Source organism: Equus przewalskii, chromosome X, assembly GCF_037783145.1.
Source record: "Equus przewalskii isolate Varuska chromosome X, EquPr2, whole genome shotgun sequence".
In the NCBI taxonomy this organism is placed as follows: domain Eukaryota; kingdom Metazoa; phylum Chordata; class Mammalia; order Perissodactyla; family Equidae; genus Equus; species Equus przewalskii.
The window spans coordinates 120,569,311-120,594,245 of record NC_091863.1 but is presented as its reverse complement, the minus strand read 5'-3'; the positions used below and the strand labels follow the sequence as shown (position 1 = coordinate 120,594,245).

The window sequence follows — 24,935 nt, the reverse complement described above, 5'->3', positions numbered from 1 at the left end:
TGTCTGCATTGTCACCAGTATCTAGAAGAATATCTGGCACAGGCACTCGGCAGAAAATGGATGGCACACTGGGATGCAGTAATTGAACATCTAATTAAAGGGTTATTTACAAGGTATGGGCAGGGTTAAGGGAGACCGACCAGGGGTTGGTGAAGCTCCTTGGGCGATGAAGCAAGATGGGTTTTTAGCCCCCCGCCCCCGGGCTTCAAGGGGAGGAGGGGTTCTGGAATCCAGAGGGGCTAAGGTTGTAGAAGAGGTCCGGGCTTCTGTAGAGGGAGCTGTGGCAGCCCCGAGGGCGGGAACCAGGAGAATAAATGCTGGGAGTATTCCCACCTTCCAGTCTTCTGCTTCTGCCTCTCGTGGCTACACCTCTGGGTCCCATCCTGTGGACCCAGGTGCCCTGGGGCACTGGACCGGTTGAACTACAGTGGCGTTGAACTCATGCTGGTGCCGTGGATATTTTTAATTTTCGAGGAAAATGCGATAATGCCTGTCAGATACCATGCAAACCACCACTGTTTAAATTGGTTGAAACTAACTACTTAATAAACAGAACTGCTAGGTATTTCTTTTGGTCTGGGGTGCTGTGAAAAAACCACAGATGGCAGGCAGGACAGGCCTGGAGGCCACTAGATGTAGTAACTGTCACGTGTAATAAAAGCAGTGTTGCTGCAGTGCTGTCTGCTTTGAAGACCCTCACCCACTTTTGCCCCCTATTGAAAGCTGTAAGTTCCTTGAGGGCAAGTGCATGCTTGCTTCTCCTCTGTTTTGCCCATGGTGCCTCACACGGATCCTGGCTCATTTATGCACCAGCAGATACATACTGAGCACTGGACCTGCCGTCTCCTCAGATCTACTAGTATGGGCTGAATCAGTGGCCTCCCTTGCTCTCTGACTTGTGGTTGGGTTCAGCCCATAGGTTCCCTTAGTGTCTCAGTGTGTTTTTCACATTGAGAGGTAGGGTATATCATCCTTTGCCTGTCTGTCCATCAGCTGATGGACATTTGGGTGGTCCAGCCCTTTGGCCATTGAGCAGAGTGCTGCTATGAACATGTGTGCACAAGTCTTTGTTTGAGCCCTTGTTTTCAGTTCTGTGGGGTCTGTACCTAGCACACGGCCTTTTATGACCTAGCGTCTCATGCTGTGTGGTGTCACTTTCACTGCATTCTATAGGCTATGAGTCACTGAAGGATAGTCCAGATTCAAGGTGAGAACAGATATCCCACTTCTCATTGGGAGAGTGTCAAAGAATTTTTAGCCAGAATTTAAAGCTGCCACACAAATCCACTGAGATTTCAAGCTTCTGATGAAATGTTGCATCCTCTTGGAGGTGTTAACTGCCTGTAGCTCTCTGGCGATATGAAATAATTGTCCTTATGCTTGTTGGTTATTGTTCTGGTTGATAGCTTAGCTCTGTGTCTGCCTCTTCCCTTGATGCCACACTGCAGTCATCAGCTGTCGGGTTGTCTCTCCAATGAGACAGACGACTGGCTGGTTCTGAGGGTCCTTCCAGCATTGGTGTTCTATGAGCTTGACCTGGCCTTATTTGCACAGGCTTTCCCCATGGAGGGTGGCCTCCTCTGGAGAACACAGTGCCCAGCACGCAGCGCTCTTGGAGGCACTTCCAGAGTGTGGGTCTCAAGGGCTTTGGATTACCCCGTCAAGGTAGGGCAGCCTGGGGATTTGCCTTTCTCTACCTCCGACTGTTTGTACCCGGAGAAGAGTCACGGAGAGTTGAGCACTTTCTGTCCCAGGTAGAGGCTGTTGAGCAGTTTCTAAACCATGGCACTGTTGACATGGGAGAATTCATTGGGAGAGGGCTGTCCTATGCATTGTGGGATATTTAGCAGCATCCCTGGCTTCCACCCACTAGGCGCCAGTAGCACCCCTCCCCAAGTCTTGCCAACCCAAAAATGACTCTAGACATTGCCCAATGTCCCCTGGTTGCAGAACCTCTCCAGGTTGAGACCCACTGCTGTAGAGACAGACATATTCTTTATAATTCCACTCTCCATTTTCAGCATTCCTCATGAGTCACTAAAGTTTTCTGTCACTATCACATTGCCTCAGGATAGATATGTTAGAGAAAATCAGATCACAGCCCATCTCTGTGGATCCGTATCAGTTCGAGCTGACTCTAGGCTCCTTGGTGAGCTTTGAGCTCATCCTAGTTAGATCAGGCACATCAGTAATCTCTAGGTAGGTGTCTTCTGCATGAATTTCCACAGGTGGCTTGCCCCATCTATTTTGTGCTGACCCTTATTTCACTTTTAGATGGTGACCTTGTCTTTTTTGATACATTTTATGGTTTTCTGAGAGCCGGTGAAAAAGAGTAAATAGAAAAATGAGCCAAAGACTTGACTGGCAGTTCATAAAAGAAGAAATCAAATTGGACAACAAACATATGAAAAAATGTTCAATCTCATTAGTAATTGGAGAGATGCAACTTAAACTATAATAAGATGAAATTACATACCGTCCAGTAGGCTAAAAATTATAATAAATTCTGACAATACCGGGTGTTTACATGGATACAAGAGTAAGATGTGTTTTTTGTAGTAAACTTGGAAAATGTATAAAAGTGTAGAGGAAATGCAAACCCCGTCACCCAGGATTAACCACTGTTAACATTTTGATATACCATATCTCAATAATTTCTTCTCTGCAGAAATACGTATCTCACATTATTGGTATTGCACTATGTATATAGCTTTTTCCCTTTATTGTGAAATATAACATAGATACAGAAAAGTGTGCAAAGGCTTTAATGAATAAGTATAAAGTGAAAATCTGTGTCATCACTAATCAGGTTGAGAAATAGAGTGTTGACGACGCCCCTGACCACAGCCCCTCCCTCCCCCCGAGGGGACCACTAGCCTGATTTTTTTTTAACTTTTTATTAAGATTATCATAGTTTACAACCTTGTGAAATTTCAGTTGTACATTATTGTTAGTCATGTTGTAGGTGCACCACTTCACCCTTTGTGCCCTCCCCCCACCCCCGCTTTCCCCTGGTAACCACCAATCAGTTCTCTTTGTCTATATGTTTAACTTCCACCTATGAGTGGAGTCATACAGAGTTCGTCTTTCTCTATCTGGCTTATTCCACGTAACAGAATACCCTCAAGGTCCATCCATGTTGTTGTGAATGGGACGATTTTATCCTTTTTCATGGCTGAGTAGTATTCCAGAGTGAGTGTTTGTGTGTGTGTGTGTGTGTGTGTGTGTCTTATCTTCTTTATCCAATCATCAGTTGATGGGACCACTAGCCTGATTTTTGTGTAGTCATTTTCTTGCTTTATTTTTTACTTCTACCACCTATCTGTCTATGGCCCTAAATAATATAGTTTCATTTGGCCTTTCTTTTAACCTTGTAGAATTGGAATCACACTGTATGTAGGCTTTTGTGTTTTACCTCTTTCCTTCAACATTGCTAATCATTTGTTGTGTGTATTGGTAGTTCATTCATTTTCATTGCTATGTATTATTCCAGTATTTGAATATACCACAAGTTTTTTTTTCTTTTTCTTTTTCTTTTTAGTTGTATATTTTTAGTTGTGGGTCCTTCTAGTTGTGGCATGTGGGATGCCGCCTCAATGTGGCCTGACGAGCGGTGCCATGTCCACGCCCGGGATCCAAACTGGTGAAACCCTGGGCTGCTGAAGGTGGAGCGTGCGAACTTAACCACTCGGCCATGGGGCCAGCCCCCTCTTTTTTTATCCATTCTTTTATTCATGGACATTTGGGTAGTTTCTAGTTTGACCATTTCAAGCAGTGCTGCCATGAGCATTCTTATGTAGATGTGCACAAGTTTCTCTGGGGCAGTGGTCCTTAAACTGCTGTCTGGGGACCCTTGAATGGCCCTTGAGACCTTGTCAGAGGGTCCACGAGGTCCAGCAGTTTTCATGATAACACTATGATGTTAATTGCCTTTTGCACTCTCCTTTTCTCTCGAGTGTATGGTGGAGTTTTCCAGAGTTGATGTGACATGTGCAGTCATTGCTCTGATAGCTGATGGAATGTGTGCGTGTATCTTCTTGTGTTTTAAAAATTTCTCAGACTTAATTTGTAATATGACAACATCAATGGATATAACCCACGTAAGCACAAGCTCTTTAAGATTCTCAGCCATTCTTGAGTATATCAAGTCTGAAGGCCAAAAAGTTTGAAAATTGATGTTCTGGGGTCATACCTAGGAGTGAAGTTCTGGATTATAGAGTATTTGTAACTTCAATCTTGCAGGTGATGCCACACTGTCTTCCCAAGTGGATGTACCAGTTTATCTTCCTACCAGCATTCTGTAAAAGTTTCTGTTGTGCCTTGGCCTTACCAACACTTGGTATTATAAGACTTCAGTATTTTTTAGCTGCTGGTGGGCTTATAGTTTTATATTATTATGGTTTGATTTGCATCTCTCTGCTTACTTAGGAGGTTAAGCATCTTTCCATGTGTTTATTGCCCATTTGATTTCTTCTTTTATGAATTGCCTGGTGAAGTCTTGGCTCGTTTTTCTATTTATTCTTTTTCTATGGTTCTCGCTCACAGTGCTTTGTGTCCTCATGTGCTTGGTTATTTGGAGCTGTGTACTGATCATTGTCCTTGAAATATACATGTGGGGATTCTTTGACGTCTAGGATAAATGTGCCTTCTTCCAGTGATTTGTCTTTGATTTTGTCAGGTGCCTTGGGACATTATTAACCTGGGACCACCTAAAACAACTTCCTGGCCTTTCCCCTTGTTTCCCCAGTACCGAAGCAGCCTTCCTTGCAGTCGCTGGAGGCCGAATTGGGGAGGGGCAAGTTTGTTTCTGAGTCACCCTTACCCCAAGAGTGTAGCCCTTTGGGGTCCCAGTTTAATGCTGGAAGAATGTTCTGTTCGAGTCCTTAATTTAGGTGGCCATGGGCCCAGCCTTCCGTCTCTTTTGCTTGCCTTTGAAGGTTGCTGAAACCACAGTCAAGTTTGTCCGGATTGGCAAAGGCCTCAGGGCAGACACCTGGGTGTGCATGGCCTCCTACCTCTCTGGACTTCCTGCCGGCTCTTAGGTTTTGTCATGGTTGTTTTCACCATCTTGTCAGTTCAGTTCTTCACTGCTTTTAAGGTGATGGTTTTAAAATCAACCGTTTTAGTTGGTTTTAATTGGAAGGTTAGTCCACATAATCTATCCTGCCATTACTAGAAACAAGTTGATATATATAGATAGATAGATAGATAGATAGATGTGTTTATCCTGTTTATCTGTGTAACCTTTTCTTGTGAGTATGTTTTTAAGTAAAATAGTTTTGAATATATGATTTTTGGTAGATATTGAGGTGGACTCTAGGTCTTTGCTGTTATAAATTACATTTCAGCAAGTATCTTTGTACGTAATATTTGGCTGAGGATAATGGTATGTGATTACAGGGTGGCTGGAAGAGGTGGGAGAGAGAAGGTCTGAAGCTTAGCAATACTCTATTCACGTCAAGTGTTGTTACTGTTATCACCTACGAGCACAGGGGCCAGGGGGGCATGTGGAGTGGTCCTACCTGATGGCCTCCGTGTTCTGCGGAGAGGGAGACAGGGTCTTGTGTTGAGAGTTCAGGGAGCCAGCTGGAGAGTTAAGGTTGGAAGGAGTAACATCAAAGGACAAAGGAAGCCGATTAAGGAAACGTGGATTGCCAAGGCGGCCTGAGGGCCTGGCATCAGTCACACACCCTGAGCTGGCAGCTGTTCCAATGCCAATCGGCACAGGGATGTGAGACCTGCTACTGCAACGTGGCACATCCCCGAGTGCAGCAAGGCTGGTGGCGGTGTTGCTCGTGCTGTCAGCTCCCTCCAGGAAGCCTTAAGTGCTGCTTGTGTGCCAAGCGCCCTGCTTGGTGCTGGGCCAGCAGAGATGACTCAGGCAGTAGCCTTGTTTCAAGGAGCTCCCAGTCTAGTGGGGCTGGAGAGTGGGTTCTCTTCTTAATGTTGGGGATTAGTAGGCGGAGAGGGCAGAACATTGTGACAAGGATTGCTGATGCTGGCTGGAGTCTCTGCCATGCCCTAGCTGGGACTGTGCCAGGTGGGAAAGGAGGAGGAGTTAGTTGATGGCCCCAAGGGAAAGAGGAAGAGATGGCAAAGGGCTGCTTGGCAGGCTCTGCAGGTCTGCTGGGGCAGGAGGTCTAGCAAGGATTGGGAAGATAGGGCCGAGACCAGAAAGTGAGATTTCCACGGCGGTGTAGTTACTTGTCCAGAGTGGGGATGGATTACCCTTAGCAAAATGAGGTGAGTGAAGGATATTGGAGATGAGGAAGGAGGTGAAGGGGTCAAAGGCAGGATCCGAAGGATACCCAGGCCACTGATGTTAGCACAGGCCAGGTTGACTTGGGGTAGAGAGAGAACTCAGCCACTGCCAGGCAGTTCCACCTTGCTCCATGACTAGGAGGGAATATGCTGGAAGTCAGGAGAAGACAGCCTCAAGGAAATGGGCAGCAGCCAGATGTCTGCAGCCTCAGAAGAGGAAAAAGGGCTGTCTGAGAGTGAGGGTGGGTTTCTTGGAGGGCCCTGATCTTCCCTCTAGAGGAGGAAGCAGAGGCAGAAAGTCATAAAGGGACTTGTCCCTGGTCACAGATGGAACCTTTATATCCAATGCCTCTGAACTGCAGAAGCTTTTCTGTAGCAGGTTGATCTCCCTTTACCTCCCACGTGTTAAAACAGTTCCATTTTCACGTACTATACAATTTACCCACTTAAAGTGTACAGTTCAGGGGTTTTTAGTATATTCATGGAGTTGAGCAACTATTTCCACTATTAAATTTTGGAACATTTTTATCAACCCCAAAAGAAGCCCCATAACCTTTAGCAGTCCCTCTTTGTCCCTGCCACCGCCAAAGCCAGCCTGGCTACCACCAATCTGCTTTCTGTCTCTCTGGATTTGCCCATTCTAGACATTCCACATAAATGGAATCATACAATAGGTGGCCTTTTGTGTCTGGCTTCTTTCACTTAATGTAATGTTTTTAAGGTTTATCCATGTTGTAGCGTATATCAGTACTTCATGCCTTTTTATGGCCAAATAGTATTCCATTATATGGGTATATCACATTTTATTTATCCATTCATCAGGTGGTGGACATTTGGGTTGTTTCCACTTTTTGGCTGCTATCAGTGATGCTGCTGTGAGCGTTCGTGTACAGGTTTTTATGTGCACTTAAGTTTCCAGTTCCCTTGGGTGGAATTGCTAGGTCACATGGTAGTGCTGTGTTTAACTTTTTAAGGGACTGTCAGGCTGTTTTACTAAGCTGCTGCATCATTTTACAATCCTGCCAGCAGTGTATGAGGGTTCCAGTTTCTCCACATTCTCACCAATACTTATTTTCTGGTTTTGGGCGTGTTTTCTTTTTGTTGTTGTTTTGAGAAAAAACATCCTAATGAGTGTGAAACAGTATCTCATGGTGTCTTCATTTACTTTTTAATGAAGTGGAGCATCCTTTCACATGCTTATTGGATTATGTTCTTGAGAGAAAGTCTGTCCAATGCGAAGGGCGCTAAACTGGGAACCAGGAGGCCTGGAGCCAACCCTGGCCCAGCCCTGCCTCGCAGTGGGCGCTTCATGTTTCCTGTTAGATTTACTTATTCCCAGCTGCTTTATGGTCTAGTGTCCTGTTGTAAATGTGTCTTCCCATCCCCATCCTCCTATTGAGAGGAGGGACCTTACTGATCAAATCCATCACTTATCGCCTGTGTCTTCATTCATCACCTTCTCCCTTTCCTTGATTCTTTTCCCTCACCTAAAAACATGTTCCAGTGTTCCTTCATCCTGCGACATCCTCCTTCCTCTGCGTCCCTTTTAAGCTAATACCCCATCTCCCGCCTTCTTTAAATCTCCACTCCCTGCCCCTCTTCATCTCCTTTTATTTTCTCAATCACACTGGAGTGTGGCTTCTGTCATTTGCCTCACTGTCTACTGAAAGGTTTCACTAAGGCCACCAGGGTTATTGCATTTTTTAAGTTGATTATTGAAGTAGCAGGTCTCAAATCATTGACACTGGTGATCTCTCTAGGGTGTGGAATTGGAAGGAAGGGGGTGACTCTCCCTGCTTACTGTAGTTATTTGGGAGGATGCATACAGGGAGCCTCTTGAATTAGTTTAGTGGAGAGTAGGCAATGGAAATAGCGAGGCATAGAACTGATAACTTAGAATTGGTGGCGGGAAATGTCTAGACTAGTGACACTTAAATAGTGGGCCCCAGAGGCCTTTGAATTGACGTTAAGTCAAGTCTTGTCTGTAAATACAATCAATGATGCAGCTTGGTCATTCATGTACTGTAATTAAAAGATGTATTTAGATACTGCTCTGATAAAAAAAATTGCAGAAGATTTAATATCTGATAGGGCAGGCATTTCTTAAATTACTCTTCTTTTTCTGAAATTTCCTGTTTCCCCATACATTTCATCCATGTGTACTTTAGGGTCAAATTTTCAAGTTAAAAAAAAGTCTGTTGGGATTTCGATGGCAATTGAATTGACCAGGTGAGTTGACTTATTTTTTATTTTTTTAATTTTAATTGAGTGGTAGGTTGATTTTTAAGAGAGCGGGTTATTTTTCCAGTATTAAATTTTCCGAATGATACACATGGTTTCTCTATTTAGTTCTGTATTTCTTTGCATTTTATAACTTTCTTCATGTTCATACTTCACATTTCTTGCTAGACTTATTTCCAAGTACTTGATAGTATACATTCCTGTTATAATTGAGATCTTTTTTTCCCATTAAGTTTTACAAGTGATGATTGTTGGTGTCTAAGAAAGCTACTGATTTGTGTGTGTGTGTGTGTTTATATGTTTATTACCACCCACCTTACTAAACAATTCTTTTCTTTCTCCTAGCTATTCACTTGATTCTCTTGGCATTTCCAGGCATATGGTCATGTCACCTGCAAATATTGCTGGCTTTGCCTCTTCTTTTTCTTAAATTTTTTTTCCCTAGTTATCTTTTATCTGATTCTCCTGGCTTGCCACCCAGGGCTTTGTTAAATAATAGTGGTGCGAAGGGGCCTCCTCACATGTTTGCGACTTTGGTTTGTGATAAAGAGTTTTATAATGTTAAGGACAAATTCTCACTCCTATTTTACTAAGGATTTGGATTAAAAAAAATTAGAATTAGAATTGTTGAGGGTTGCAGGCCTTCTACTGTGGACACGGAGCCTGGCTGATGCTCTTGGAGGGGTGTTCATAGACAGCTTTCCCAGTTTTCCTCATGGAGTTTGCTCTATTTAGGTTTTCTCTTATAGACAAATTCTTGAAAATTTATATAGCTCTAGAATAATATCTATTTAATCCAGCCCACTGTAAGCTCCGTAAAGGCAGGATTTTTGGTCTGTCTTGTTCACTGCGGTATCCACAGAACCTAGAACAGGGCAGGGCAGGGCACATAGTAGACACTTATAACTATTTGTCAAGTGAATGAAGGAGGGAATCAATGAATAAAGCCAGATTTTCGCATTCATGAGCAAGACTTGTAAAAGCTTTGTCTTACTATATTACTAGTTACTTCTTTCTCACTCCTAATTTGTATATCAGTTCTTTTCTCATTTTCCTTTCTTGATTAGGTTAGTGAGTGATTTATCTCTGTTGATGATCTTTTTTAAAAGAAACCTAGGCGGAAGGAACAAGTCACCTATTAGGGGACAAGAAGTCAGGTTCACCATTCTTCATGACAGGATTTGATGCCAGAAGACACCAGAGCAGTACCTCGACATAGCTTTGAGGGGAAAAGTGTGTGGTCCAAGTTGTCATCCTCACGGAGAGGCAACACAGACATTCGGAAAAATGTAAGGCTTCCTGTACGTGAATGTTGACAGCAGCTTCATTTGTAATCGCCAAACACTGGAATCAGCCCATGTGTTCTTCAATGAGTGACTGTGTAAACTGTGGTACATTCACCCCGTGTAATGCTACTCAGCAATTAAAAGGAACAAACGATGGATGCACACAACAACCTGGATGAATCTCAGATGCATAATACTGTGTGAAAGGAGCCAGTCTCAACAGAACACGTACTGGGTTATTCCATCTCTATGACATTCTTGAAATAACCTCATTATAGAGATGGCGAACAGATTGGTGATTGTCAAGGGTTAGGGGCAGGTGAGAGGAAAGTGGGAAGGTGAGTGAGAGGTGGAAAAGGGCAGCATGAGGGATCTTTGTGGCCATGGAACTGTTCTTTATCTTGACTGTGGTGGTGGTCACACAAATCTACACATGTGATAACATTGTGTAGAACTTCATAAAACCACACGGATGAGTACAAGCAAAACTAGGTAAACCTGAGTAAGGTGGGTGGGTTGTGTCAGCATCGATATCCTGATGGTGATAGTATACTCTAATTTTGTGTAATGTGACCTTTGGGAGAAACTTGGCAAAAGTGTTCAAGGGATCTCTGTATTATTTCTTAGAAGTGTATGTGAATCTATAATTATTTCAATAAAAATTTCAATTAAAAAATGTAATGCTTTTGGAACACATATCACTCAGGAACCCTCCTAGGGACATCTACTTAATAACATAAAACAGTCAAACAAGAGGTGATTGAAAAGAATGATTCAGAGAGTGGAGGCCAAGGGAGGGAAGAGTTGTCAGTGAACAGTGAGGCATTTCAGCAGATCTCAGGCTGATGGGATCAGAGAGAGAGGTCTGGCAGGAAGCCCTGGGGCTGGAGCTCAGAGCCACTTTGAGTGTGGGGGGTGGGGTGGGGCAGTAAGACCTGGAATCATAGGAACAAGTGGATCACTCCCAGAGAGTGGGGGAACGTGGAAGATAGCTAGCAATCTGGGGAACATCAAAATTGAAGGGGCAGACAGAATAAATCAGCAAAGGAGAATGAGAAATGAGAGAGGATTAGAGCCCAAGGAGGAAGCTGTCATGGAGGTTCAGGATAAAGTGTTTCAAGGAAGATTGCTTAGTGGTGTCAAATCCAGTGGAGGGGTCAGAAGAATGAGTCCTCAACTCCGCTATGAGCAAACCTTGACATGGCATTTCTCCCCAAGCTGGCCTCTCCTCCTCTGCTCTCCAACTTGGTGGATGGTGTCACCATTCTAGCCTATATGCCAAGGGACACATGTAGGTCATCGTCACACTCCTCTCACCCCTGCAGCCCCTCTTAACTATCCCTGCTGCCCCTCTCAGTCTGGCCTCCGTCACCTGCCTGCCTTTTCTTCTCTGGCCATTCCCTGTTGCACGTTCTGAGCCAGCCCTCCCAGTTTCTCCCTCCTCACTGGTGTTTCCCTGCCCTTGGAGAATGGCGGGCTCCTGCTCCTCCAGGGCTTGACCCAGCTTTCCTCTGCTCCCAGAGAATGTCTGCTGACCTTCCCCTACCTAGCTTAGCTGCCACCCACTCCCTAAAGCCCGCCAGGCAGAGCTCGTGACTGCTGCTGTGACTGCGTAGCACCTGACACACCAAGCTGTCATAACCTCATTTAAGTGCCTCTGCTACTGCACCGAGATCAAGAACACTGTTTTTATCATCTTTCTCGCTCCCGCAGTCCCTGGTACCTGGTAGGTCTTCAGTGTTTGGTAACTAAATAGTCCTGTGCTAACTTTCTGGTTCTCTGATCCTATGATAAGCATTCACTAAAGGAATTCTTTTAGGTGAAAGCTCATTAGGTCATTGACAATAGGATTGGATTTGCAGAAATTTGAATCACTAGCAGCAGGATCAGAACACTTCTGTTGTGTTCAAGTGAGACACAGTGGCCCCTGGAAGTACGCCCTGTTTCATGTTTGGGCAGTCAGGCTCAGACCCTGGTTAGAGGCCAGATGTATTTATAGGGAACCAGACAACTGCCCTGCCTCTCCCCTCCTCCTGCCCTGGGCGCTTGCTTACTGCCCGCCCCTCCTCCACTGCTCATCATGCGGGCCAGCATGGTTTTAGATGGGAGCAGGGCCAGCTGGGCTCCAGTTCAGTTCCCCGCAGTCTCTGACTAGAATCCCCTTACACTGGTTTCCCTGTGAACATATCTTTAAAAGCAGGTTTTTTTATGGCCTTAAACAAAAAATCAAGCTGTAATTCACATTCTGTGAAATTCACCCCTTTAAAGTGTAGAATTCAATGGTGTGTAGGACATACGCAAAGTTGAGTGACCATCAACTCTGTCTAGATCCAAGACAGTTGCATCACCCCAAAAGGAAACCTCGTACCCACTGGCAGTCACTCCACCTTCTCCCTCCCTCCAGCCCTGGCAACCACTAATCAGCTTTCTGTCTCTGTGCACGTACCTAGTCTGGATATTTCAGATAAATGCAATCAGGTAGTAGGTAGACTTTTGTGTCTGGCTTCTTTCATTTAGCATAAAGTTTTCAAGGCTCATCCAGGTTGCAGTGTGGCTCAGTCCTTCATTCCTTTTTATGACTGAATAATATTCCATTGCGTGGATAGACCACTTCCACTAGAATTCTGCTCTGTCAGGGCACCACTTGTAGCTGCCTTGCTCTCAGATGCTTCCCAAGGCTGAGATCAGAGCTGGGCACCTCATCGTGCTCATCAGTGACTATTTGTTGGATGAATGAATGGAGCTTGCTGGTTTCCTCCAGTGTCCGGTAAATCTTGGTGTCTGCTCATATTTCTCAGTGGAGATCCAGCCGGAATGTCTCCTCCCTGGCTGGGAGGTGGGCTGCGGTCTGGGACAATGAGAGCTCACAGTGTAGGGGTGAAGGCTGCATGTTGGGGTTGAGTGAACCAGCGCCAGGTTGGGGCTGGCCTGAATGAAATCCTCTTCTAGGTCCCAGGCCTGCTCAGGCTGCCAGCTCCTCCTCGCCATCTTGCTCAGTTTCTTTAAGGGGGAGATGTCCAGCTTCTCTGCGGTGACAGGGCTGTGTGGCAGGCCGAGGGGAGCAGCAGTTCCTCAGTCACTTTTCTAGGCTCCTCCCCCTTCCCTCTCCCACTGTCCTGTCCCTGTACCCCCAGCACACTGACTTGAGGGCAGTAGGGGGTCTTCAACCCAGCCTCTATACCCCATTCTGGGCAGGGGATGTGCTCCTGAGCTTGGCTTCTTCCCACATTTTTTCTTGTTACTGTTTTTATTGGAAATATGTCGTATTTAGAAATTAGGGAGGATTGACATCTTTATGATATTGCATCTTCCTATCCACAATCTAGTATGTCTTTTCATTTGTTCAAGTCTTGTTTTATGTTCTTCAGTATTGTTTTAAATTTTTTCTTCACTTAATTCTGGTATAGTTCTTAAGTATCGTTTTCACTGAGGTATAATTTAGGTACAGTTGAAGGCTAAGGTATTAAGATCCTTAAGTTCAGTCAGTTTTGATGAATGCATATCAAGACAGAACATTTTTATCACCCCAGAAAGTTCTCTTACATCACTTCCGGCCTCCCCCCACCAACCCCAAGCAACCGCTGATTTGATTTTTACACCACAGGCTAGTTTTGCCTCTTCTAGAATTTCATAGAAATGAAACCATACCATATTTACTCATTTGTGTCTGGCTTTTTTCATGCAGCATAATGTTTTCAAGGCTCATCCACGTTATAGCACGTGTCAGCAGTTCCTTTTTATTGCTGAGTAGTTGCCATTATATATCACAGTTTGTTTATCAGTTCTCCTGTCCATGGACATTTGGGTCGCTTCCAGTTTTGTGCTATTATAAATCAAGCTGCTGTGAACATTTATGTACGGCTTCCTGTGGACACGTTTTCATTTCTGTAGGATGAAGACTGAAGAGTGGAATTGCTGACTCATACGCTATGAATATGTTTAACTTTTTAAGAAACTGCTGGAGTTTTCCAAAGTGGTGGTACCATTTTCCACTCCTACCAACAGTCTGAGAGCTCCACTTCCCCCACATCTTCTCTAATGCTTGGTGGCGTTCAGCTCCTCTGACTTTGGTTTATCCACTGTTCTGATCTCCCCTACCTTTGTTCTTCTAGAAATTCATCTTAATCTTTAGATTGCCTGTCTCCTCCTCAGGCCTCCTGCTCCCAGTGCTTTTCAGAATGTATTCACTGTGTGCTCCTTCTCTGACATTTCCCAGCGGGTTTGAAAGACAGGGGATGTGAACATGCTTGGTCCGCCATCTGGAACAGGAAGTCAAGGCAGAGTTTTAGTTAACTGAGTGGTCTCTAGCGTGGCATCATATCTTGAAGATCCCTGTATTAAAAAAAAAAAAAAAGACCAATTGTTCTACTGTCGTCTTCTTTTCCGCATTCGTTTTCAAAGCAGCAAAGAACAAAAATGATTTCTGTTTCCCTCAAGCCTTCCGATAAAGGAATATTAACCTTTAAGCCTAAACTTTACTGCATGTCCAAGAATAACTTAAGAGGAAATGGGTCTGTTGACATTTTCCATGATTTTAAATGTTAAAGATCGTTTTATGGTGGCACTGAATGGAGATGGAGGGATTGCTTCATTAGGTCCCAGGAATACTCAGCCCCCAGCCCGCGTGTCAGATGTGTAACTGGCATCGTCACTCCTTCTGTTTCTCCCTCTTCTCAGGAGTAGGTGCGCATGGTCTTGCTTGTCATATCCTCCGGAAAATAACTGCTTGATGCTTTTTCTCCTCTCCTGGAGCAACGCAGGCTCTGCCCAGAGAGTTAGGGACTCTAGGACTGGTAGGAAGGAGGTGAAGAGGGTGAGGCAGTGGCTCTGGCTGCCACAGCCCCTGTTAGAGTAGCATAGGAGGTGGGGCCTTTTTGGTGAGAGCAGTACCTGGGCTGGGGGAGTATGTGATAAGGACATCCATTGTGACCAGGCATTAAAATATCTTTTATAAACAAAACCTGTAGTTTTGAGGTTTGGTGTATTGCTTGGGTTATCTCTTCAAGAGTAGAGTATGATACTTCTACAGAGCAGGATGGACAAAGTTGCATGATACTAAACTGCTAGGAAGCAATTTCATAAGCCAGAAGGTATTGCTACTTTTGTGTTCTCGCCTCCGAAAGTATGGTTCAAAACCTCTGTATTCTGTAATTTATCCACCTGTCTTTGGCTATCTGTTAGTCTATCAGAGATGTGTTGTAGAAACATGAACACACTTTCAGAAAGGAATATTCCAGCCTGGAAGGGTGCCAGCTCAGGTTGTAGGCCTGTGGACTTAATTTTTTTATTTTTATTTTTTTTGAGGAAGATTAGCCCTGAGCTAATTACTGCCAATCCTCTTTTCTGCTGAGGAGGACTGGCCCTGAGCTAACATCCATGCCCATCCTTCTCCACCCTATACGTGGGACGCCTACCACAGCATGGCTTTTTGCCAAGTGGTGCCATGTCCGCACCTGGGGTCCAAACCGGCAAACCCCAGGCCACCGAGGAGCAGAACGTGCGAACTTAGCCACTGCACCACCGGGGCAGCCCTGGCCTGTGGACTTTAAACATCTCCTTTCAACAGAACTTCTCATAGCCTGAGAAGCTGAGGGTGGGGGTGGGTAGAGTGGGGAAGAAGCCTAATTATGCAAATTTTGATCTTAAAGCTTTATTCGTATGTTTCCTGGCAGGCTGTTCTTTAATCTCAAGAGCAAGATTGCTCAGAATTACCATATATTTCAGTTAATTGCATTAAAATTATAGCAAAAGTTGTTTTTGCTATAATCAAGAGTGATTTTGATTAATACTTAGGAAATCAAATGCCTCACCAGCGATGGGACAAGAACAACCTTCTCAGTAAGCCATCCCTTCTCGTCCTTCCCGCCCCTTTTGCCAAAGGCCAACGATACAAACCTGTTTGAAAGGTTTTTCTTTTTTAAATCTACTTGCTTTTATGGATAGTCATTTCTAAGGAACATTTCCCAAAGAGGGAGTCTGATCATTTTCCTCCGTGTGTAGTGCAAAGGTTATAAAACAGCTCTTGATTAACGAAGGCAGAGAGAGGGCCCAAGCGGAGATCTCTGCTGGCGACAGTGACAAGAGCACATGCCATCTCCTGGTTGGCTGTGTACTGGCAGATATGCAGAGCACTCCCAAAGAGCGTCTTCCTTTGGATGGGTAGAGCACCTTAGGATGATTCAGAGGAAACCTGCTGGGGAAGACATGACAACAGACGTGAAGAAGACATTAGAATTACATACAGACATGGGATAAAAGCAACGTGGAAATTAACTATAGAGCAAGATATGTACAAAGTGCTTAGTTAAAGGACCCAGAGTGGTAGCAGCGAGCATGAAAGAAATAGGTGGACTTGAGATTTTTTTCAGTTGAATTCACTGGCCTCATTGACGGGTTGGATGTGGATGGTGAGGAGAAGGAGTTGTCAGGAGTCACGAACACCCAAATTTCCGGCTTGAGCAGCAGTAACTGGTGGTTCCACTTACTCAGTGATGATTTCGGGGCACCTGGTGTGGGGAAGGAAAGGTGAATATTTGCTTTTAGCCCCACACAAGAGGCAGCTCCACGAGCCAGCGAGGGACTCTTGAAGTCATTCCAGGGTGTGTCCTTTCACCTCAGGGCTGGAACTGTGCCTCTCTTAGCCTGGTCACTCCCCAGTAAGGATTGCTATAAGACCCACTTGGCAGAGATAGTCATGAGAGCATCCTGGGGCGTGATGGGTAATGTGGACCACCTAGCACAGTGCCTGGTACCGAGGAGGCCCTCAACACAGGCTAGAAGCCAGCTGCTTCCAGAGCCTTCCTGCTGTAGTGGCAAACCCCAAAGGGATGGCTACCTGTCTTCTCCATCAGCACAGAGGTTGGAAGTTAGACTTGGCAAAGACGCACAGAAACGGCCTTAGGCCAGTGGAACGACCTGCCAATACTGATGGAATGATAACATTTGAGAATACTTTGTGTTTCAGAGCCCTTTTGTTTTTTAAGTACTTCTGCATACACTGTCTGGTTTTTATGCCCAGATGGGTACTCTACGAGGACGGCAGAGCAGGGCTCCTGTCTGACTTAAGAGATGGAGAAATAGAGGGATAGAGAGGTTAAGGGACTCCAGAGGGTCACATAGCACATTATGTATGAGCCTTGGAGTCAGAGACTGACCAATACTAAGCACCTACTGCGTGCCAGGTCCTGGGCCACTGCAGCATCTCCGGGATGTGTAGGGATTGTCAGCCTCGTTATGAACGAGGAGGCGGAGTCTCAGGAGTGGCTATGTTCACATGAGAGACAGTGGCGGCCTCGGCTAGGGCTCGAGACATGGGTTGGGAGGTCTCGACATGAGATGAAAACCAAGTCATGGGCCTGGACCACATCCCCCCAGGGAGTGGGTCAGCAAGGGAGGGAAGGGGAAGGGAGGGAGGAGGGGCAGGAAGAAAGAGGAAGGAGGGAGGGAAGGGAGGGAGAAAGGAAGGCGGGCAGGAAGATGCAACGGCATAGTTTAAGGGCATAGTTTAAGGCCGAGGAGGAGATGCGAGTCGGGAGCCAGGGAAGGCATGGCCGGAGAGGTAGAAGGAAAATCAGAAGAAAGAGGAGCTAATGGGGACCGAGTCAAAGAGCAGGGAACCCTGTCTTGTGTTCCAGCTCATGTTCCTGAGAACGGGCGAAGCAGGCCTGTGGTGGGTGGTGGAGTGAGACCAGCCTAAGGAAATGGGTCTGGAGCCCCTACTGCCCTACTTTGCCTGTGAGGGGAAGGGTAGAGAGGGCAGGAGCTGGGGGGCAGCAGGGGCTGGGGAGACCCGAGCATTTCACAGGCTGCAGAAAATGAGCCAGTGGAAGTGGAGGGTCGAGGGGAGGATCACATTACTGGATCGGGTGCCCCTGCACACCGGGCACAATCACATCTACATCCAGGATCTCGTTTGTCTTCCCGATAGCCTCAGGAAGTATAGTAACTAGCCTCCTAGAGGAGGAAACAGAGGTTCTGGGAGAGCTATGAAGCCTGTCCATGGACACGGAGCTAGTGAATGGCAGAGGGCTGGGGTGTGGATGCCCTTGGCCCAGCAGTTTCATCTTTGACCAGGTTGCCCGCAGGCCCTTGACTGTGGCCCCCAGCCTTACTTTCCCATAACGGGGGAGTGTGATTTTCAGACCAGCTCCCCATCCCCTTGGTTAGGCTCTCTTCCCCTTCTGATCTAGTGAGTGTGGCAGCTGTGAGATGAGCTGTCCCTCTGTGGTCCGTGTTATTTACAAAGATGAGGGAACCTCAGGGCTGGACTCTGGGACTGGGTCATCACAGTTGAGAGGGGGGCTGGTGACTCCTTGGCTACTTCTGAGGACCTCTGTGTCAAAGATAGTTCAGCTCCAAGGATGGGTCCCTAGACTAGCAGGTCCCTGTGCCTCTTCTGCTGACCACCCCAACCAGAGCCCCTAAAGCCACTAGGTCTGGGTCAGGTTTACTGGTAATGACCTGATGTATGCAGGGAAACCCTTCCCTGGTGCTACTGAGAGCCCCAGGGATCTGGCGAAATGCATTACAGGGGAGCTCTGTAAGTGAGCCGGAAAGTTCCAAATCCTCTCATATCACTTTGCCCCTTCACTCTCTCTTCCCTGTCCCCAGATCACAATTGTCACTGCATCCTGCTGATTGTACCTCAGAAATCTGCCGCCGCCTCTGCATTCCCGGTTTCATTGCCAAGTTCATCCATGCCATCATATTTTTTTGAGATATAATTCACATACCATACAATTGACCCTTTAAAGTGTACAAATCATTTTTTTAGTACATTCACAGTGTTATGTAACCATCACCACTGTGTAAGTCCAGATTATTTTCATCACCCCAAACAGAAACCTGTACCCAGTAAGCAGTCATTCCCCTTTCTCCCCTCCCCCCAGACCCTGGCAACAACTAATCTGCTTTCTTTTTCTATGGACTTGCCTGTTCTGGACGTTTCTGGATGGAATACGGAATATGATCAATGGAATCATATAATATGTGGACTTTGGGGTTTGGCTTCTTTGATTTAGCATGGTGTTTTCAAGGTCCATCCACGTTGTAGCATGGATCAGCACTTCGTTCTTTTTTATGCCTGAATTATGTTCCATTGTATGGATACACCACATTTTATCCAGTCTTCTGTTGATGGCTGGGTTTTCAAAAATATTTATGTAAATGCCTTTATACTCTATGCATCACTGTTCCACTGAGTCGCATGTCTTAGGATTTTTCCATGTAGGTCTCTGTCATTCATATAAACTGCTGGCTCATATCCACACTGTCACTGTACCCAATTGGGTGGAGCTGTTTCTCCATTGCAGTCATCTGGGCTGTTTCCAGCTCTTCCGTGTAGCAGTGCTGTGGCGGCCATCCTTCTCTAGGTCTCCCTGTGCAGCACTGCTCTATGTATAGACTATAACCCTGTTCCCGACCTGGCATTTTGCATCTGAGAATTACTGGGCTGAATGATCAAGAATTCCAAGACTGGAGTCCTCAGTGTCTTTGGGTTATCCATAGCCTGAATTGTTGAAGGTTTCCTAAAATGGGTTTTTGAAAACACTAGTACTCAGGGGCCAGCCTGGTGGTGTAGTGGTGAAGTTTACGCCCTCCACTTTGGCTGCCCAGGATTCATGAGTTCAAATTCCAGGTGCAGACCTGCACGCTGCTCATCAGGCCATGCTGTGGCAGTGTCCCACATACAAAATAGACGAAGATTGGCACAGATGTTAGCTCAGTGACAATCTTCCTCATAAAAAAAAAAAAACCCAAACACTACTACCCAAACTCCAATATAGGTTTCATCTTCTTTTTCTTGTTGCTATTACATCTGATGGAGTTCATGTTTACTCAGTGATTGTGTTTCCAAGTATGCCTGTGGAAAACTGTTCCTGCTGGGAAGGGGCAGAGCTGCCATTTCCCAAAGACCTGCTGTGCACCAGCCACCAGGATGGGCTGAGGTCTTCTTTGCCTTGTTAGTCTTTCTCTCTCAGCTCTTTAGTGTGGAGAGTAGAGTTCATCTCACTCCTGAGTCCGGGCCCACCTTCACCATGGGGGCCTTGCAAGGCCCGTCTTTCATTTTGTTTTCTGTTAGCTTCTATTCTCCTTCATCCTCCATCCCCACTTTCTTTCCCCTCCCCTCATTAAGCACTTGTTCTTGATACATGTCATTAAATATGCACATGTCCCTGTGAAATACAGAGAGTGTGCGTGTGACTTGCATAAATTGTACTGTGCCCTTCTGTTTCTTATTGTTTGCATTCAGTGCTGTGTTTTCAAGATCTCTTCATGTTGCTACACTGGGTTTCTTACTTCAGCTGCCCTAGGGTATGAATATTTCTTTTTAAGCGTCTACCATGTTGTACCTTGATGCCCTGCCAGTCATGGACACCCACCCAAGTTGTCTCCAGTTCCCCACCCCGCAGTCGGCACTGCAGCGAGCATCCTCTTCTGTGTGCCTGCAGGCCCTGTGCGAGACCCTCTCTGGGCTTTTGTGCCCAGGAGTAGGGCTGTGGGGCTGTAGGTCATGGGACACACACATGCAAATTCACCCAAGTGTGCCAGGTTGTTTCTACAATGGCTGTGCCAGTTCATTCTCCCACCAGCAGGGCCCAGGGGTTTCCATGTTCCCACATCCTTTCCAAATCTTGGCTTTATCTGTCTTTCGACTGTTTGCCTTCACCATAGGTGTAAAGCGGTATCTCATTGTGCTGAGCAGCTCTGATAAAGGTCTCACCTCCGTGCTGCCACACACAGTGTTGCATGCATGCACGCACAGATGCCTTGTTATCTCCCGCCAGGGAGGGATTCCGTACTCTGGTTGAGTGTCCCTTGCCCCCGTCCTTCTCCTTCCCAAGCTGTATTCTTCCTACTTTAAGGACCTCCTCAAGTTCACAGCTTCCAAGAAGTCCTACCAGATTAACCCTACCTACTGTACTCCTGACTCTTGATTATTCCAGAATGCTTGGGTGTAACGTGTGCTTGTATTGCTTTTCTAGGGCTGCTGTAACAAAGTACCACAGACAGATGACTTAAAACAATAAATTTATTTTCTTACAGTTTTGGAGGTCCAAAATCAAGGTGTTGGTAGGGCCCTGCTCCCTTGCTCCCTCTTAGACTCTGGGTAGAACCCTTGTCTTCCCTAGCTTCTGGTGGTGACTCTTAATCCTTGACGTCCCTTGACTTGCAGCTGCAGCTCTCCACTCTCTGCCTCCATCTTCATGTGGACTCCTTCCCTGTGTCTGTGTCCAAATTTCTCTCTTATAAGAACACCATCCATTGGATTAGGGGCCTCTCTAATCCAGTATGACGTCATTTTTATTTGATTACATCTGCAAAGACCCTGTTTCCAAACAAGGTCACATTCACAGGTTCTAGGTGGGCATGAATTTTGGAGGGACACTATTCAACCCAGTACAGTGCTATAGGCAGATTTCACTAAAGCAAATAGAAGTACACAAAAAACCACCAAAAGAAGAGTGTTCATGTCCCGATGATAAGGCAGTCTGGAAGTCCCTGTGGCTGCTTTTCTTGAGCCAGTGCTGCAAGATCCACATGGAAGAGTGAGACAGGTACCCACTGAATTCTCACTTCTTGACTTGCTGCCTTTGACTGATTTGTGTTTGGTCTTCTCCCCTGAAAATAGGAGTGTTATCAGCCTGCTTTTACATGAGTGTTGTGGTAATTCACAAGACTCAGCAAATCAAGTTTGTTGTGGATAGAGGTGATCTCTGCTGGAAGCCCTCTCTATGTTTTTGGTTAGAGTGACCAAAAGATGTTTTTCTCACGTAAATAAAAGGCTCTGGTAGTTGGACCACCATTGTTCGTCACCTTACCTTGCACTAATGCCCTGCAAGTACAATAATTGGAGAAAGCTGCACGAATGACAGAACAGTGGTGTAATGTTCGCAAATGCCAACTTGTAACAAAGGTCTAATAATACACTAGGTGTGAATTATGGGCCATAATTAAGGCCTTTGTCAGTCATATTACCCAATTAGAATATACATAATTGTAAGTAGGACTCGTTTTTAAAAGAATAATTGCTTGTTGAAAGCATGACGTTACAGGATTAGCAGAATAGGATCTGGAAAGATTTCCAGATGAATACTGCAAACCTGTTAAGAACAAGGGTGGGCACTTGGCCTCTTTCAAACAGTTGCCAGCTGCTCTGGCAACTTCTGGGGCCGGGCCTGTACTGTTTTTGCTATTCCCCAGGCCTAGATGATGTCTGGCACAGAGTCGATGTTCAGCAGAGTTTTATTGACAGGACAGTGAACATGTACATAGAATAAAGAAAGGGGGTATCAGGCTCCTATTGCTGCTGTAACAAACTACCACAACCTCAGAGGCTTAAAGCAACAGAAATAGATTCTCTTCCGTTCTGGAGCTTGGAAGGCTGACACGGTCTCGCTGGGCTGAAGTCCACGTGTCAGCGGGGCTCTGTTCCTTCTGGAGGCTATAGGGGAGGATCTGTTGCCTTGCCCCTTCCAGCGTCTGAAGGTCACCTGCGTTCCTTGGCTCATGGCCTCTCTCCTCCCATCACACTGACTCTGACCCTCCCTCATCCGTCTTTTACTTATAGAGACCCTTGGGATTACCTTGGGCCCACCCAGATAATCTAGGATAATGTTTCTATCTCAATATCCTTAACTTAATCCCATCTGCCAAGGCTCTTTTGCCACATAAGGTGACATATTCACAGGTTCCAGGGGTTAGGATCTGGACTTCCTTGAGGGATCCTGCCTACCACAGGGGGTATCAGTTGTTACAACGTTACCTTTGCATTACATTATGTTGTTGTTTTTAAAAAGTTTTGTTTTTGAAGGTAAAATTAATAGATTCTCAGAAAATAAGAAAATAGGCATCACCTGTGGGTGACTACCATAAACATGTTCGTATATATTATTCCAGATTTTATGAAAACAAGAAATGAGAAAGCCTAGAGGAGGTTGGTGAGGTAGGGGATAGATCCAGTAGGCCCTCAGACTCTATTGTGAAGATTTAGGCGTTTGCTTTTTCCCCCGAGGGGTGTATGTTTTATTTTTGTTTTGAACAGCTTTATTGAGGTATAATGGACATAGAATAAACTGCACACATTTAAAGTGTGCAGTTTGATGAGTTGTGGCATATGTATCTACCTGTGAAACCATCACCACAGTCAGGATCAGTACTGTTTCCATCAGCCCCAGAAGTTTCCTTGTGCCCCTACTGATCCCTCTCCACCATTATCCCCGTCCTCAGGCAGCCACTGGTCTGCTTCCTGTCACTATAGATTAGTTTACACCTTCTAGCATTTTATGGAAATGGGATCATACAGCATGTGTCCTTTCTTTTAGGTCTGGCTTCTCTCAGCATAATTATCCTGAGGTTTATCCATATTGTTGTGTGTATTAGTCATTCATGCCTCCTTTTTGAAGGTTTTGGTGTTACTAAAAAATACTGGGCTAGGTGACTTCATTTGACAAACGTGCTGACTGCCCCCAGTGGATCGGTGCCACGCCCGGCCTTGCTTCAGGTGCTGTGAAGGAGTAGAGGCGCAAGACCTGGCTTCAGATCTCCGAGACCCCCTTTCTGTGAAGATAGCCATGAATGACAGTTAAAATTCAGCTTACTAAATGTTTCTTTCTTTGACAAAGGCACCAAGACAATTCAATGAGTAACACCTTTTTTTGCAACACTGGTTGCTGTGTGCATGTCTGCTGCCTACCTGCCTTGTACTAGATGGGTATGCAGAATGTTTCAAACGAGTGGGATCCTGTCAGATGCAGTTGGGCGATCAACGTGATCTGCTAAGTTGCTGAGGTTCTTAACGGCGAATGTGCCCACTAGTGAGCCTGGCTTGGTTTATGTTTTAAGAGACATTTGGGCTGGAAGGAAGCTTAGAAAATAGGCAAGTTGGATTCTGTTCTTTGATACCTGGGAAGCTTTCTTTGGGCCCCTCCCTCTTCCCTCTGTTCTCCTCTCCAAACTGAGAAGGAATGTTCAGCGATGTAGACTTGCAGGATACTTGTGATTCCTAGTGGATTTTTAAAAATTGTCTTGTATCCTCAGAACATCTGTATTCTTACCACCCCCCCACCAACTTGTGTACAGAGACACAAGTACAGAGTGATAAAAAGGGGAAAGGTCAGCTGAACAGCTGTGATTTTATTTTGCATAGTGTTAAATAGCTTATTTGACTTATATTCCCCCATAGAACTGGCTGGTATAGGGATTGAGTTGGTCAAATCAAGCAGACACGAGCCTGGATATGTTCCTTGACCTTGCTGTAGCCACCCAAGACGCCAATCTCCCCTTTTCCACAGATGTGAAAACCAAGGAGGGCTCACTCCTTTTTGAGGATTTGTGTTGAAGGATGAGCCAGATTGATTGCCTGCTTCAATGAGAAGCTGGCCCCAGACCAGGTTATGGAGCAGGGTGTATTTATACCCACAGACTGACTCTGTTTTTCTTCTTCGTTGCCTATTTGGATTCCTTTTATTTCTTTTTCCTGCCGAATAGCTCTGGCCAACACCTCCAGTACTATGTTGAATAGGAGTGGTGAAAGTGGGCACCCTTGTCTTGTTCCTGTTCTCAGAGGGATGGCTTTCAGTTTTTGTCCGTTGAGTATGATGTTGCCTGTGGGTTTGTCATATATGGCCTTTATTATGTTGAGGTACTTTCCTTCTATACCTATTTTATTGAGGGTTTTTATCATAAATGGATGATGGATCTTGTCAAATGCTTTCTCTGCATCTATTGAGATGATCATGTGGTTTTTTTTCCTCATTTTGTTAATGTAGTGAATCACGTTGATTGACTTGTGGATGTTGAACCATCCCTGTGTCCCTGGTGTAAATCCCACTTGATCATGGTGTATAATCTTTTTGATATATTGCTGTATTCGGTTTGCCAAAATTTTGTTGAGGATTTTTGCCTCTATGTTCATCAGTGATATTGGCCTGTAGTTTTCCTTCTTTGTGTTGTCCTTGTCAGGTTTGGGGATCAGGGTGATGTTGGCTTCATAGAATGTATTAGGGAGTGCTCCATCTTCCACTATTTTCTGGAACAGTTTGAGAAGGATAGGTATTAAATCTTCTTTGAATGTTTGGTAGAATTCTCCAGAGAAGCCATCTGGTCCTGGACTCCTATTTTTGGGGAGGTTTTTGCTTACTGTTT

The 24,935-nt window shown here is 45.4% G+C and overlaps 1 protein-coding gene across 3 annotated transcripts in view; it reads left to right on the top strand.

Moving 5' to 3' along the window:
- Positions 1-24,935, top strand: part of CD99L2 (CD99 molecule like 2) — a 114,497-nt gene that overhangs the window by 8,042 nt on the left and 81,520 nt on the right. The gene's annotated exons all lie outside the window — the stretch shown is intronic.